Genomic DNA, 15394 nt, shown 5'->3' on the forward strand with positions numbered 1-15394 from the left:
ATTTCTAATTTAATGGCATTGTGGTCAGAGAAGATACTTGAGATAATTTCTACGCTCCTAAATTTATTGAGATTCGCTTTGTGTCCCAATATGTGGTCGATTCTTGAGAATGTTCCATGAGCATTTGAGAAGAATGTGTATTCTGCTTTTTTTGGATGTAGTGTCCTGAAGATATCAATTAAGTCTAACTTTTCTATTGTTTCCTTTAGGATCTCTGTTGCTTTATTGGTTTTCTGTCTAGAGGATCTGTCCATTGATGTGAGGGGGGTATTTAGGTCTCCTACTATGATTGTATTCTCATCAATATCTCCCTTTATGTCTGTTAATATTTGTTGTGTGTATCTGGGTGCTCCTGTATTTGGGGCATATATGTTGACAATAGTAACATCCTCTCCTTGGATGGATCCCTTAATCATTAAATAGTGTCCTTCTTTGTCTTTCTTTATGCCTTTTGTTTTAAAGTCTATTTTGTCTGATATGAGCATTGCGACTCCTGCTTTTCTGTCATGTCTATTGGCGTGAAATATTTTTCCCCACCCTTTCACTTTCAATCTATATGTATCTTTTGTCCTAAGGTGAGTTTCTTGTAGGCAGCATATTGAAGGTTTTTGCCTTTTTATCCACTCAGCCACTCTGTGTCTTTTGATTGGGGCATTCAGTCCATTGACATTTAAGGTGATAATTGATAGATGATTATTTATTGCCATTTGAACCTCGTGTTCCAGTTGATTCTATGGTTCTCCATTTTTTTTTTTTTTTGGTTGGATGGTCTCCTGTTATTATCTGCTTGAGTGGTTTTTTTTTTTTTTCATTTTTTGCAAATGCAATATTTGGTTTTGGCTTGTGATTGCCCTGTTTTTTAAGTATGCTAACCCCTTCCCATAAATGTGTGTTTTAGCCTGATGGTCCTGTAAGTTCAAACACTTCATTACTATATTAAAATTAAGAAGAGAGACATACATAGAAACAAAAAGGGTTATTTACCTCCTGACATCCCTTGCCCACATTTTATGGTTTTGATGACTCTTTTTTATTTTTTTCTTTTTAATTTTATTTTGTTTGAAGCATGTTCATGATGAAGTCTGTATGCTGGCTTATTTGAGTGACTTCTCTCTGATTGCAGTTTCCTCAGTCCTAGTTCTTCCTCTTCTTCTTCGTTTTTTTTTTTTTCTTTTCTTTTTTCTTCCCTTTCCTTCCTTTCTTTTTGGTTTAGAGAAGCCCTTTCAATATTTCCTTTAACCTGGGTTTTGTGTTGCTGTATTCTTTAAGTTTTTGTTTGTTGGGAAAAAGTTTTATTTCCCCTTCTATTTTAAATGATATTCTTGCTGGATAGAGTATTCTAGGTTGCATATTTTTTCCTTTGAGCACTTTAAATATCTCTTGCCATTCCCTCCTGGCCTGTAGTGTTTCTGTAGAGAAATCAGCTGATATTCTTATGGGGGTTCCCTTGTAGGTAACATTCTGTTTTTCTCTTGCTGCCTTGAGGATCCTCTCTTTATCACTAACTTTTGCCATTTTTATTATGATGTGTCTTGGTGTGGGTCTGTTTGGGTTCAGTTTGTTTGGGGCCCTCTGTGCTTCTTGTATCTTGAATCCAGTATCCTTTAGATTTGGGAAGTTTCCAGCAATAATTTCTTCAAATATATTTTCCATTCCCTTATCTTTTTCTACTCCTTCTGGAATTCCTATTATGCGTAGATTGGCCTGCTTTATATTATCCCATAGGTCTCTTATATTGCTTTCCAGTTTTTTGATTCAGTTTTCTGTCTGTTGACCAGATTGAGTGATTTCCATTATTCTATCTTCCATATCACTGATTCGTTCTTCTGCATTATTCATTCTGGTTTTTACTGCCCCTAGTTCAGTTTGCATCTCTGCAAATGAATGTTCTAGTTTTTCTTGGCTCCTCCTATTATTTTCTAGTTCCTTTCTGAGGGTATCTGCATTACTGTTCATATCTTCTCTTAATTCCTTCAGTATTTTCACTATTTCTCTTTTGAACTCCAGGTCTGTCAGACTGCCGAGATCTGTTTCACTGTTGACTGTTTTAGGTGAGTTCTCCTGTTGGTTTGACTGGGAGTGGTTTCTCAGCTTCTTCATCTTGCTTGTTGTTTTCTTTCTCCTGAGGGAGTTGTACTCTCCGTGATCGGGCAGTGTTTGCCTTGTCACTGCCGTGGAATATTTCCTGAGGGCTGGCGTTGTTGGTCAATCTTTTTTGAGGCAGTGTGGCTTTTCTGGAGTGTTGATGGGGCTAACAGTGTTTCTTTGAAGCAAAGGAGGACTTCCTGAGGGCATACAGGACTGAGAGGTCCACACTGCGATGGTAGCAGATTTCACTTGGTCATGCAGAGCTTGCTCTGGTGTTTTTAGGCTGTGGGGTTCTTGCAGGGGGTTGGCGGTGTTGGGCAGCTGCTTTTTAGGGGTGCATCACCCCCTGGGGGCTGGAGCAGCTATCTGGGGCACTGAGAACCTGAGAGGCTCTTCCCTAGGGCAGCCCAACTCAGAAGGACAGCCTGAGAATGTAGGCGGATCTTTTCACAGTCTGGCTGAGCTTGTTGCAGCTTTTCTGGGCTGCAGGGGGTCCTGCCTGGAGCTGGCAGTCCTATGCAGCTGGTCCACTAGAGCATCCCCTGGGGGCTTGGGCGGGTAGCAAGGCCGTTGGAAACCGAAGAGGCTCCTCCCCGGGGCAACCCGACTCAGAAAAACCATCCGAGAATTAGGCCGATCTATTCACAGCCTGGCTAAGCTTGTTCTAGCTTTTCTAGGCTGCAGGCCTTTTCTCGGGGGCTGGTGCTGTTTGGTGCTGCTCTGCGGAAGTGTAGCCCCTCCAAAGGGCAAGCAGGCCTGTGCCGACAATTATTTTTAATAATCACATTGTTTAGTGACGAGGAGGCAATGTTTTATGCATTTACCTCCTAACATATTATGTTATTTAAATTACTAGCTTAAGTACATTTTAGGAAATGGGGTTTGGGAAACGCATAATTTCCCATTTAAGTCCAGTGTTTGCTTCACAGCTGTCTTGTATGAACTGGAATTCAGTAACATATGGAAAGAATCCAGTCCTGGGCTAGAGCAGGGCAGGTGCTCAGTTAATAACAGGAATAATTCATAACAGAAACCCACATTCAGCTGAGGGAGCCCAAGGCTGGCTGGGAAGAAGGACATTGGAGGTGAAAGTGAGCAGAGTGGGGGGCCTGGGGCCAGAGAGTCCCGTTGGGACCCTGAGTCCAGAGCAGACCGAATTGGAGGCTGGCAGAGTCCCTCTGCCTCTGGGTCCGAGTCTGGGAATCCTACACCAGGGCCTAGGTGTCAGCCTTGGAGAAGGTGCCAGTGTGTCCCACATGCAGGCTGGAGGGGCCATGTTGTGTCAGCAGGTATGACCTGGGCCTGTAGGTTCCCCAGCTGGCTGGCATGGCTGGCCATTTATTCATGTCTTCTTTTCTGGTCTATTTATTGGATGCCTGGGGTGACTAGGCACCGTTCTTGCCATTATGAGTCGGGGGTATACAAAGAGACCATTGCCCCCCAGGTTTGAGTACTAAATACAGAAAAAACACCCATGACACTTCCATACTCTGGGCAGTGGGCTGAGGGCTTGAAGGGGATTTGATCATGGACTCAGAACCTCGTGGATGCTGTGATAACCTCTTTGCAGGGTCTTCAAGTCTCACAGCTGGTTGCTGGGGTGGAGCCCAGACTGTAGGATGCACCCTTTTAAGAACTACACTACTCTGTCATCCTAGAGACAGTGTAGAAAAACATGTGTAACCAGAAAGAAAATTACATGAAATTCTAAGATATAGCAGTGGTACCTATTAGCATCACAACATGATACAAATTAGAGAACTTTCTCATGTGAATATGAGAGAATTCTGGGCATGTGTCATGGGGTGTGGGGGGGTCATGTTTGCTGCCCCACAGAGGGGCCAGATTCCCAAGTGGACTGCCTTTCTGCACTCATCTTCCAAGCTGGTTGGACCTGGCCCTCTCTTCTATGGGATAAATCCACAGTTTTTGTGTTATGAGCTGAACTGAGTCTCCCCACATTCCTCTGTTGAAGACCTAACTCCCCCGTACCTCAAAATGTGGCTGTGTTTGAAGACAAGACCTTTATTTTTATTTTATTTTGTTTATTTATTTTTTGCTTTTTAGGGCCTTACCTGCTGCATATGGAAGTTCCCAGGCTAGGGGTCAAATCAGAGCTACAGCTGCAGGCCTACACTACAGCTACAGCAAAGCCAGATCCTTAACCCACTGAGCAAGGCCAGGGATTGAACCTGAACCCTCATGGTTCCCAGTCAGTTTAGTTTCCGCTGCACCATGGTGGGAACTCTGATAAGGCCTTTTCAATTGTGATTAGGTCAAAACGGTCCTCATCCAATCTGATAGTTTGTCCTCATGGGAGGAAGTTTGGACCCAGAGACAGCTGGGACGTGCGCCCACAGAGGAGGGGGCAAGTGAGGACACGGTGGGAAGGCGGCCGTCTGCAAGCCAAGAAGGTGGTCTCCCGGACACCTTGATCTTGGACTTCTAGCTTCCACAGCTGTGAGTGACAAATTCCTGTTGTTTAAATCACTGCACTTGTGGCACTTTGTGAAGGCAGCATAGCTGCCTAAGACCCTCTGCCTGCAGGTGGTTGGTACCCCTTGCAGGGCTGAGCGATGGATGTGGAGGATTTAAGAAGCCTGGCTGATTTTCTTTCATGAGGAAATGTCAGAGACCGTACATCTCATGAGATGGGGCCAGGGGTGGGGAGTCTCCCAGTTTCCTTCACCACCCGCTCCTGAGAACTGGGTTGGAACAAAGGGAGTACAAGAAAGGAGGTCAGATAGGGATGCTGGAGCTGGTGGTGTGGTTCTGCTTCTCTGGAGAAGCCTGACCAATACAGAGGCCCTTGTGCAGCCCTAGGGACAAGAGCCTGAGCCTGCGGAGGCCAGGAGGGGTCAAGGGCAGCACTCTGTCTCTGCAGCCCCAATCCTGTCCTATGCCAGGATAGCAGGACCACAAACAAAAGGGCTCATGAGAGCAGAGGAATCTGATTATGCACCTGCCTCAGTCTGAGGAGCTGCCTGTGTACAGGAAAAGTTGAGATTGCTGGGTGTTCCCACCTGCCATCACCTACCCCACCTCCACCACTACAGACACCGCATGCAGCATCTCAGACTTGAAAGGATTTCTCAGGACATTGTCAGAGAAGTGGAGAAGCTGTCTAGTCTCTAAGAGGGAGGAGGACACCCCTCCTTTTTCATTAGTTCTATAGGTAGAATACTTAAAATGACATTTGTTCATGTGTATGGGCAATTCACGTGAGCATGAGGAATTCCCAGGACAGAAAGGCAAGATAAGTTCTATATGTACATATATATATATGGGCCCACACGACTGTGGAATGGGCAAGTCCGAAATCATAGGGCAGCACAGAAGGCTGAAAACTCATGCAGGAGCTGAGTTTTATTTATTTATTTTTTAATGTTTATTTTTTAAATTATTTTTTAATATTTATTTATTTATTTTTTTATCTTTTTAGGGCCGTACCCGCAGCATATGGATGTTCCCAGGCTAGGGGTCTAGTCAGAGCTGTTGCCACTGGCCTATGCCAGAGCCACAACAACGCGAAATCCAAGCTCACAGCAATGCGGGATCCTTAACCCACTGATCGAGGTCAGGGATGGAACCAACAACCTCATGGTTACTAGTCAGGTTTTTTAACCACTGAGCCATGACAGGAATTCCTGATCTTGTGGTTTTGATTTTGAGGCAGAATGCCTTCTTTGGGAAGCTCTGTTCCTTCAACTGACCTGCTTTACTTAAAGTCATCTGATTGCATATGTACCCATATGTCCAAAATACAAACTACCCTTCTAGTAACACCTGTATTAGCATTTGATTAGGTTTCTGGGAACTACAGTGCTGCCACGCTGACACATCAGAGCAGACCCATCAGTTTCCACTTTCTGCCAGTCCCTCCCTGTACCTGTCTATGGCCAGGTGCAAAGGCGAGTATTTGTAAGGCACTCACATTGTGTGTCTCTCTAGGGTAGGTTCCAAGTTTTGTCTCCAGAAGTTGACATTTAAGAGGTGGCTGTTAATGTCACGTGACCAGTTTTCACCCAGTTTCAGGCTCTTCTGAAGAGGATCACAGGGCTTTTGGAGGACCAACCTCCATCAGAATCATGAAGAGGGCCTGTTAAAGCCAGGTGGCTCAGCCCCACACAGGGGTTACAGATTCAAGGCAGAGGGTAGTGGTGCTGCTTGTCACCTGCTGCTGGTTGAGGACCACAGGTTAGGATGTTTTTGGCCACAAGAAACTGGAAGTGTAAGTCAAACAGCTTCAAAGTAAGGAGGATTTGTGACCCTCATAAGCAGGGAGCCTGGAGATGGGGCAGGTTCAGGGTTGAGTGAGCTTCCAATTCCCTTTGATGGCTCTACTACAGCTCTTTGTGGCCTCGACCTCATGGTAGCAAGATGGCTGCGTCTTCTTCAGATATCACACCTCATTCCACACAGTCACTGGGGAGAGGGCGCTGCTGTCCCAGGGTGCCAAGCCTGAGTCCCTGTTCTCTACACTCACATCCCCATCACTTAAAGCTGATGTGGTCATATGCCTACCTCTGAACTAATGACTGAGGCCCAACAGGGCACAACCCAGGAGCTGCCTGTGGGAGAGGTGGGTACCCAGTGACCTCCGGGTGCTGTTGGGAAGGGTGAAGGGGGAGCAGATGCTGGTAGGGGGACACACACCTCCTGATTTTCCTGGCACCTTCCCGGTTTTAGCACTGGAAGTCCTGCTCCTTGGGAACCCCTCAGTCTCCAGCAAACCTCATGAAACTGGCCATGGTGAAACCCATCAACAGATCAGCAATACGTGTCTCTCTAGAGCAGGTGGTATGGAGTGACAGAGGCATGTGGTGCAATCCGCATGGGTAACACTGGGTAATTTATTGGCCTCAGTGAGCTTGGTAACTTGTCAGAAAAAGTGGGGAAAAATCCTCAGCAGTCTTGTTGGGGGGATTCAGGTTTGGGATGAAGGCCTTGAGCATGGCCAGGAGCCCAGAAATTCTTACCTAATCAGAGCCTCAGCCTTATGCCAGCCAGAGCCTTCCAGACCCAAGCCATCAGCCATGCTGAAGTGTATGCAAGATGACACAGGAAGGAGGATATTTATTTGTATTATTTTCATCAGTGTATGGTTGAGGGCAGCTAGGATGTAGAGCATATGTTCTGCTTCATTAAGAAAGTTTAATGGAGTTCCCGTCGTGGATCGGTGGTTAATGAATCCAACCAGGAACCATGAGGTTGTGGGTTCGATTCCTGGCCTTGCTCAGTGGGTTAAGGATCTGGCATTGCCATGAGCTGTGGTGTAGGTCAAAGACTCAGCTTGGATCGGCATTGCTGTGGCTCTGGCGTAGGCCGGTGGCTACAGCTCCGATTAGACACCTAGCCTGGGAACTTCCATATGCCATGGGTGTGGCCCTAGAAAAAGAATAAAAAAAAAAAAGTTTAGCATCGATTCCTTTCTTCCCCTCACACTAAGCTTAAAGTCCAGTCTGGTCAGTGGGCTCCTCACTGTGATGGGTGTTAACTGGGCCACTGTGATCTGGGCCCCACAGAGATGGACAAGAACTAAGAGGTGGAGTATGGGGTGGGTGATCAGGAAGCTGCTTATGTGTCAGAGGTGAGGGGTCTCCAGAAGTATTCTGAGGTCTGATAAAACTGCTTTCCTCCTGGACCAGTGAGGCTAGGACACTCTCCATCCTTCAGACCAATGGGGGGACACGGGGACTCTGAAGCTGTGTGGCCAGGCCTTCCGGGGCAGGCTGCTCCAGGCTGGGGATCTCACCAACACACTCAGAAGTCAGAGCTGGTAAAACAGAAGAGTGATAACAGGGCCGTGGGTTCACATAAATATCCTGACAGGTTCATTCTTCTGAAATGAAGATGGAATGTGCCCTCTTCTTTTCAATTACAGGAATAATAGGCATTTGCTACTCTAAATCAGCTTTCCAGGCAGTGGTTTTACTATTTTTTTTTTTTTTGTCTTTTTGCTATTTATTGAGCTGCTCCCGCGGCATATGGAGGTTCCCAGGCTAGGGGTCGAATCGGAACTGCAGCCTCCGGCCCACGCCAGAGCCACAGCAATGCGGGATCCAAGCCGTGTCTGCAACCTACACCACAGCTCACGGCAACGCTGGATCGTCAACCCACTGAGCAAGGGCAGGGACCGAACCCGCAACCTCATGGCTCCTAGTCGGATTCGCCAACCACTGCGCCACGATGGGAACTCCCAGGCAGTGTTTTTAACTATACAATGCCTAACACAGACTCTGGGTGCTGTCCCCATTACAGTCCCATAAAAGCTGCAATCACACAGTTATTGCCAGTGTTAGATCTAAGCCACTGAAGGCAGATTAGATTTATTTTTTAAAAAATCACACACCCACATGCAACAGATTTATTGGACCTTAACAAATGTTCTTTTAACAAAAATTATAATTTGAAATACTCTTCAAGGAGTGGCCTCATTAAATCTTATGCCAGATCATGTATTCAGAGAAAATTCAAGTTAAGTGGGCCTATTGTCTTCTCTTTTCTGAGATAATTTGTCAAATGAAAGCAGATCTTTAAGATGGAGTTAGCGATTGCCTTGAAAAATACATATTCTTCATTCTTTTTCTAGATCTGTCTGTCCCTCTTTGCTGGTGGTTTCTTGATGAGGTCCTTATGATAACAAGTTTGCATGGAGTGGACTTTACACACTGTCGTTGGTCACACTGAGATGTGGTCTGTGCTCTGGGGTGTCCCCTGCAGCTGGTGAACTCCCCCATGTACGAGTCTATGTGTGTTTGTGTCCCTTCGACCTCAGGTGATTCACTGGATGGTTGCTGAGTAGAACTGGATCCCAGTGCTCAGTCCCCAAAGGAAACCCCCCTGAAGGATTTAACTCCATATGTGCAAATTCAGAGGCAGATATTGTTGGTTCCTCTTTGCCTCAAGCAAGTGTGCATGAGAGGGACACCTGTTTATGATCAACCTGGCAATAGAAACACAAGCAGAGGAGTTCCCATCTTGGCTCAGCAGAAACGAATTTCACTAGGATCCATGAGGACGCAGGTTTGATCCCTGGCCTTGCTCAGTGGGTTAAGGATCCGGCATTGCTGTGGCTGCGGTGTAGGCCAGTGGCTACCACTCTGATTCGACCCCTAGCCTGAGAATCTCTCCATATGCCATGGGTGTAGCCTTAAAAGACCAAAAAAAAAAAAAAAAAAAAAAAAAAGAAATGCTAACAGAGTCCTGGTTCACGGATTCTGTTTCCCCAGTGTGCTTATTACTGCTGTTGCCACGTGGCTGGTGAAGATCAGGACCATGGACAGAGACCTCATTGCCAGGGTTATAGCACCATGCGGGTGGAGGTGGAAGGTAAGCATGTGCTTTTCCTGCCCCAGAATGTTCTCTTGCCTGGCTCCTTTCCTACCCTTCACCACCCAACTCCAGTCTCAGGCTGCCCTGAAGTAGTTCGTGATTATGTTGGCCCCAGAGCAGGCCACCCCAAGACAAGCCTCTATGGCTTATTGATTATTCTGAATTTAAGTTACCTAAGAAATGCCCAATGCAGGAGCGATGCTCAGACCCTCCTTTCTTCTTCCTGAAGCAGGAGAACTTTTATCACTAGGGACGAGAAATTTGGGGTGAGAAGCCTATGTAACAAACTCTACGACTCCTTTAATTTACTACCCCAAGCCAACACTCTGTTTGGGTTCTTCACTAATTGGGCACCAGAACCTAAGTTTCTTTGTCCTGTTCACGCCTCACAAGTTTATTGTTTCTTTGTTTAAAAAGTATAAAATCCGTCTGCTTTGGTTACTTTTTTTTTCCCACAGCCACAGCAATGTGGGATCAGAGCCGCGAATATGATCTATACCACAGCTCATGGCAATGCCAGATCCCTGACCCACTGAGCAAGGCCAGGGATCAAACCTGCATCCTCATGGATACTAGTTGGATTTGCTTCCACTGCACCACAATGGGAACTCCTTGTTTTGGCTACTTCTTAGGTCCCACTTCTATGAGACCTCTGTGTGCACGATTAAAATTTGTCTCTCTCCTGTTAATATGTCTTTTGTCAGCCACAGGATCTCAGGAGGGCAGTGGAGGGGAGGCGGAAATTTCCCCTCCCCAACAATTATATCATCTTCACCTTCATCTAGTCCTTCCCTGAATCTTTACAGAGCTCAAGTTAGGTCTTGATTTTAAACACTGTTCTTTTTTTTTTTTTGTCTTTTGTCTTTTGTCTTTTTAGGGCCACACCCATGGCATATGGAGGTTCCCAGGCTAGGGGTCTAATCAGAGCTACAGCTGCCAGCCTGTGCCACAGCCACAGCAATAACAGATTCGAGCCACATCTTCAAAGTACACCACAGTTCACGGCAATGCTGGATCCTTAACCCATTGAGTGAGGCCAGGGAGCAAACCCTCAGCCTTATGGTTCCTAGTTGGATTCATTTCTGCTGCACCACGATGGGAACTCCTTTAAACATTGTCTTTAAAGCTGCTTAAATGCATGCTTTGTGTCCACATAGCTTACTCTGACCGCATTCAATGGTAGCACATGTTTCTGTGATTTTTCATGCATCTTCTGTTAGTTGCCTGAGGAAGTGGGGTGAGCATGGGCCTTAGGGGTGGGCAGCCAACGTCTGCCCCCAGCTCAGTGGTCTCCCCAGATTTCCACCTGGAAGTTTCCTAGAAGCTGGGGCTTTAGGAGTGGCCCAGTGTGGAACAGGTGGAGAAGCCCTGCCTCTGGGGCAGACTGGACAAGGTGGGATTGCCCAGGTGCTGGCACTGCAAGAGCTGCCAGGGCAGCTAGGCCACAATGAGGGACTCTCTGTGAATCTCCTGGCCTAGGGGGACAAGGGGACCCTGAGAGCCAGTCCACCCAGCACACCTTCATCTCAGGGTATCTCTGGGAGCAGACTAAAAGGGTTGGGGTGGGATAGGTGGAGACTTGAATGAGCCTAACTCAAAGGGGAAGGTTTTGCTGTTTTCTTGTGGGGAGCCCCTCCCCCACAGTGGCCTCCTCCAGCAGGTGGCTGTGGTTGACATAAGGCCATCCCCCCCTCCCTGCCTCCAGCTGGAGAGGAAGAACCCCTAGCCCAGGACAGATGTTCTTCACTAGTTATCCCTCCAGACCTGCCTGAGCCAGGGACATAGCACCCATGGGGCAGGGGTGAACTCATTGGGGGGTCAAGAATGGGGGTTACAGAGTCACACAGACCTGACTCCTGTCCTCACTAGTGGTGACTTCCGGCAAGGTACCCAATCTCTCTGGGACTCAGTTTACTTATCTACCAAGAGGGACCAGCAGGTTCAGCCTCACAGCATCTCAGGCGTGAGCTGGGATGTATGGAAGGGGCTTGTCCAGGGAAAATGCTGTCATCCCCACCTGACAACCCCCCTGGGTGGCAGAGTCACTGGCCTCCTGGCTCTGCCCTCTTTCCCTTGCCTGCTCTTCTCCAGGAGACCACAACCAAGCTCAGGAAGCATCCCAAACACGCTGTCGGGGTAGCACACACTTCAGATCAGAGGAGTGGGCTGTGGCAGAGGCTGGGGGCTTCTTGGAGGAGGGGCACAGACCAATGGTTAGTCAAATTTGAGAGCCCTGGGTGTGTGTAGGTTCCAGGCCTGGTAATCCCAGGCCATGCTGTGCTGACTCTGCTGACTCTTCTGTTATGAAGCTGTGAGTGGTTGCCAGCAGCATCTACTACAGCAGGAGGTGACCAGCTGCAGGCAGAAGGGCCATTGGGACTCTGCCTCAGAGGCTTCAGTAGACCCTTTACAGACATGCTCACCAACACTGGGCTCTGTGGTGATGTATTTGCAATCTCTTAGAGTTCTATCTTCCAATTTCCCAACCAGGGAGTGTGTCCCACTTAACTTTCTCCTAAACATTTAGATCATTTTCAAATGCGGAGCAAAGGGCCACATGGATCCCCACCCTGAGTCAGGGGTCTGATAGGCATGCAGGTGCAGCTTTTGGGCAGGGTTGGGGGAGTGCAAGCTCGTTGCCATGGGCACAGGAGCACTGATTTCAGGAAGAGCTGCTATGAGAGTCTTGTTGGGCTCCCAGGTAAAACCACCACTTGCCTAAGAATGAGATAAGGCTGTCTCAGGGTGTGCACTGTCGGGGCACCTGCTCTACCTACCCTGCCAGCACAAACTACTGCCTCATGCCCTCAGGACACTCCAGGGACAATGACACTCTCCTCTGACCTGGGACAAAGGTCTGTCACTAATAAGAAGAATTTTAGGCAGAAAGGGTAGTGGTGGTCTGAAAACCACTGTGAGATCCCCACCCTGAGTCAGGGGTCTGATAGGCATGTGCTGGCAGGGCAGGAAAACAGGTGCCCCGACACTGCACACCCTGAGACAGCCTTATCTCATTCTTAGGCAGGTGGTGATCTTACCTGGGAGCCCAACAAGACTCTCATAGCAGCTCTTCCTGAAGTCAGTGCTCCTGTGCCCATGGCAACGAGACTGTACTCTCCCAACCCTGCACAAAAGCTGCACCTGCATGCCTATCAGACCCCTGACAAGGTATATTTTGGTTAAGTGGGATCTCACGGTGGTTTTCAGCTCTTTTTCTCTTTCTTTCTTTTGACTGCATCTGTGGCATATGGAAGTTCCCAGGCTGAGGGGTCTAATCAGAGCTGAAGCTACTGGCCTATGCCACAGCAATGCAGGATTGAACATGCGTGCTTATGGATACTAGTCAGGTTGTTAACCCACTGAGTCACAATGGGAGCTCTGGTTTTCAATTTTTACTCTTCCTCTAACCCTAATTTTATACCTCAATAACTAGAAAAAGAACAATTGAAGCTCAAAGTTAGCAGAAGGAAGGAAATGGCAAAGACCAGGGCAGAAAAAAAATGAAATAGCAGAAAAACAATAGAACAAAAATGACAAGTCTTTAGCTAGGCTTACTAAGAAAAAAAGGGAGAGGACTGAAATAAATAAAATCAGAAACTAAATAGAGGATATTACAACTGATACCCCAGAAATACAAAGGATTGTAAGTGACAGCTGGGAACAATTATATGCTAACAGATTGAATAACCTAGAAGAAGTAGATAAATTTCTAGAAACAACCAACCTGTCAAGACTAAATCATGAATAGAACATCTGAACAGACCAGTAATGAGTAAGGAGATTGAATCGGTAATCAAAACCTTTGCAACAAAGAAAAGCCCAGGAAAAGATAATTTCACTGGTGAATTCTGTCAAACATTTAAAGAAGGATTAACTTCAATTCATCTCAAACTCTTCTAAAAAACTGGAGGAGGTAATGCTCCTGAACTCATTTTATGAGGCTAGCATTATCCTAATACAAAGCCAGATAAGGACACTCCAAGAAAAGAAAACTATAGGCAGTATTCCTGATAAAATGTTGATGCAGAAATTCTCAACATAACATTAGCAAATCAAATTTAACATCACATTAAAAGGGCCACACACCATGATAAGTCGGATTTATCCCTGAGATGCAAGGACATTTCAATATATGAAAATCAATCCATGTGATACAGTACATTAATAGAATGAAAGATAAAAATAATAAGATCATCTCACTAGATGCAGAAAAAGCACTCGACAAAATGCAACATCTTTCTGTGATAAAAAACACTCAACAAGTTGGGTATTGAAGAAACATACCCAAATACAATAAAGGCCGTATAAGACAAGCCTACAGATAACACCATACTCAACGGTGAGAGACTGAAAGCTTTTTCTCTAAGATTAGGAGCAAGACAAGGGTGCCCATTCATCGCTTTTATTCAGCGTGGCACTGGAAGTCTTAGCCAGGGAAATCTGGCAGAAAGAAATGAAAGGTATCTAAATCAGAGAGGAAGAAGGAAAATTGTTTTTACTTGCCAAGGATATAATCTTATACATAGAAAATCCTAAGTTTCCACCAAAAAAACTTTTGGAATTAATCAATGAATTCAGTAAAATTGCAGGATACAAAATTAACATAAGAAATCTGTTTTGGAGCTCCTGTTGTGGCTCAGCAGGTTAAGAACCTGACTAGTATCCATGAGGATGTGGGTTTGATCTGTGGCATCACTCAGTGAGTTAAGGATCCAGTGTTGCCACAAGCTGTGGCTTATGTCACAGATGTGGCTTGGATCCAGTGTTACTGTGATTGTGGTGCAGGCCTCAGCTGCAGCTCTGATTTGACCCCTTGCCTGAGAACTTCCATATGCTGCAGGTGTAGCCATGAAAAGAAAAAAAAGTTTCACTTTTATACATTAACGACATTATATCTGAAAAAGAAATGAAAAACATCTCATTCACTTAGCATCAAAAATAATAAAATACTTAGGAATAAATTTAACCAAGGAGGTGAAAGATCTGTACACAGAATACTATAAAACTTTTATGAAAGAGGTTGAAGAAGACACAAACTAATGGAAAGAGATCTCATGTTTATAAATTGGAGGAATTGATATTGTTGAAATGTCCAAACTACTCAAAGCCATCTATAGAATCAATGCCAATGACATTTTCCACAGAAATAGAACACACAATCCTAAAGGTTGTATGGAACCACAAATGACCTGGAATAGCCAAAGCAATCTTGAGAAAAAACAAACCTGGAGGCATCACACTTCCTGGTTTCAAACTATACTACAAAGCTCTAGTCATCAAAACACTATGATACTGGAGTTCCTGATGTGGTTCGGCAGGTTAAGGAACTGACTGGTATCTATGAGGATGTTGGTTCGATCCCTGGCCTTGCTCAGTGGGTTAAGAATCAGGTGTTGCTGCAAGCTGCAGTGTAAGTTGCAGATGTGGCTCGGATCTGGTTTCATTTTGGCCAGTAGCTGCAGCTCCAATTTGATCCCTAGTCTGGGAAATTCCATATATTGCAGCTGTGGCTCTAAAAAGAAAAAAAACAAAAACAAAACACGCCCCTCCCCAGTACAGTACTGGCATGAAAACCGACACCAGTACTAATGGAACAGATTGACAGCCCAGAAATAAACCTTTGTGTATACGGTCAACCAATATTTGACAAGGGAGCCAAGGGTACTCATGGGAAAAGGACAGTCTCTTTAATAAATGATGTTGGGAAAACTGGACAACCACATACAGAAGAATGAAACTGGGCCCCAATTCTATACCACTCACAAACATTAGCTTGAAATGGATTAAAGAGTTAAACATAAAGCTGGAAACTGTGAAACTCCTGGAAGAAAACATAGGATAAAACCTCCTTGATGTTGGTCTTAGCAATGAGTTTTTTTGGACTTGACACCAGAAGCAAAGGCAACAAAAACAAAAATAAACAAGTGGGACTACATGAAACTGAAAGGCTTCTGTTCTGCACAGTGAAAGA

Source organism: Sus scrofa, chromosome 15 (assembly GCF_054392235.1).
Source record: "Sus scrofa isolate SSC_HxYL_T2T_F1_AM1 chromosome 15, Sscrofa_HxYL_maternal_Yorkshire_Landrace_v2.0, whole genome shotgun sequence".
Taxonomy (NCBI): domain Eukaryota; kingdom Metazoa; phylum Chordata; class Mammalia; order Artiodactyla; family Suidae; genus Sus; species Sus scrofa.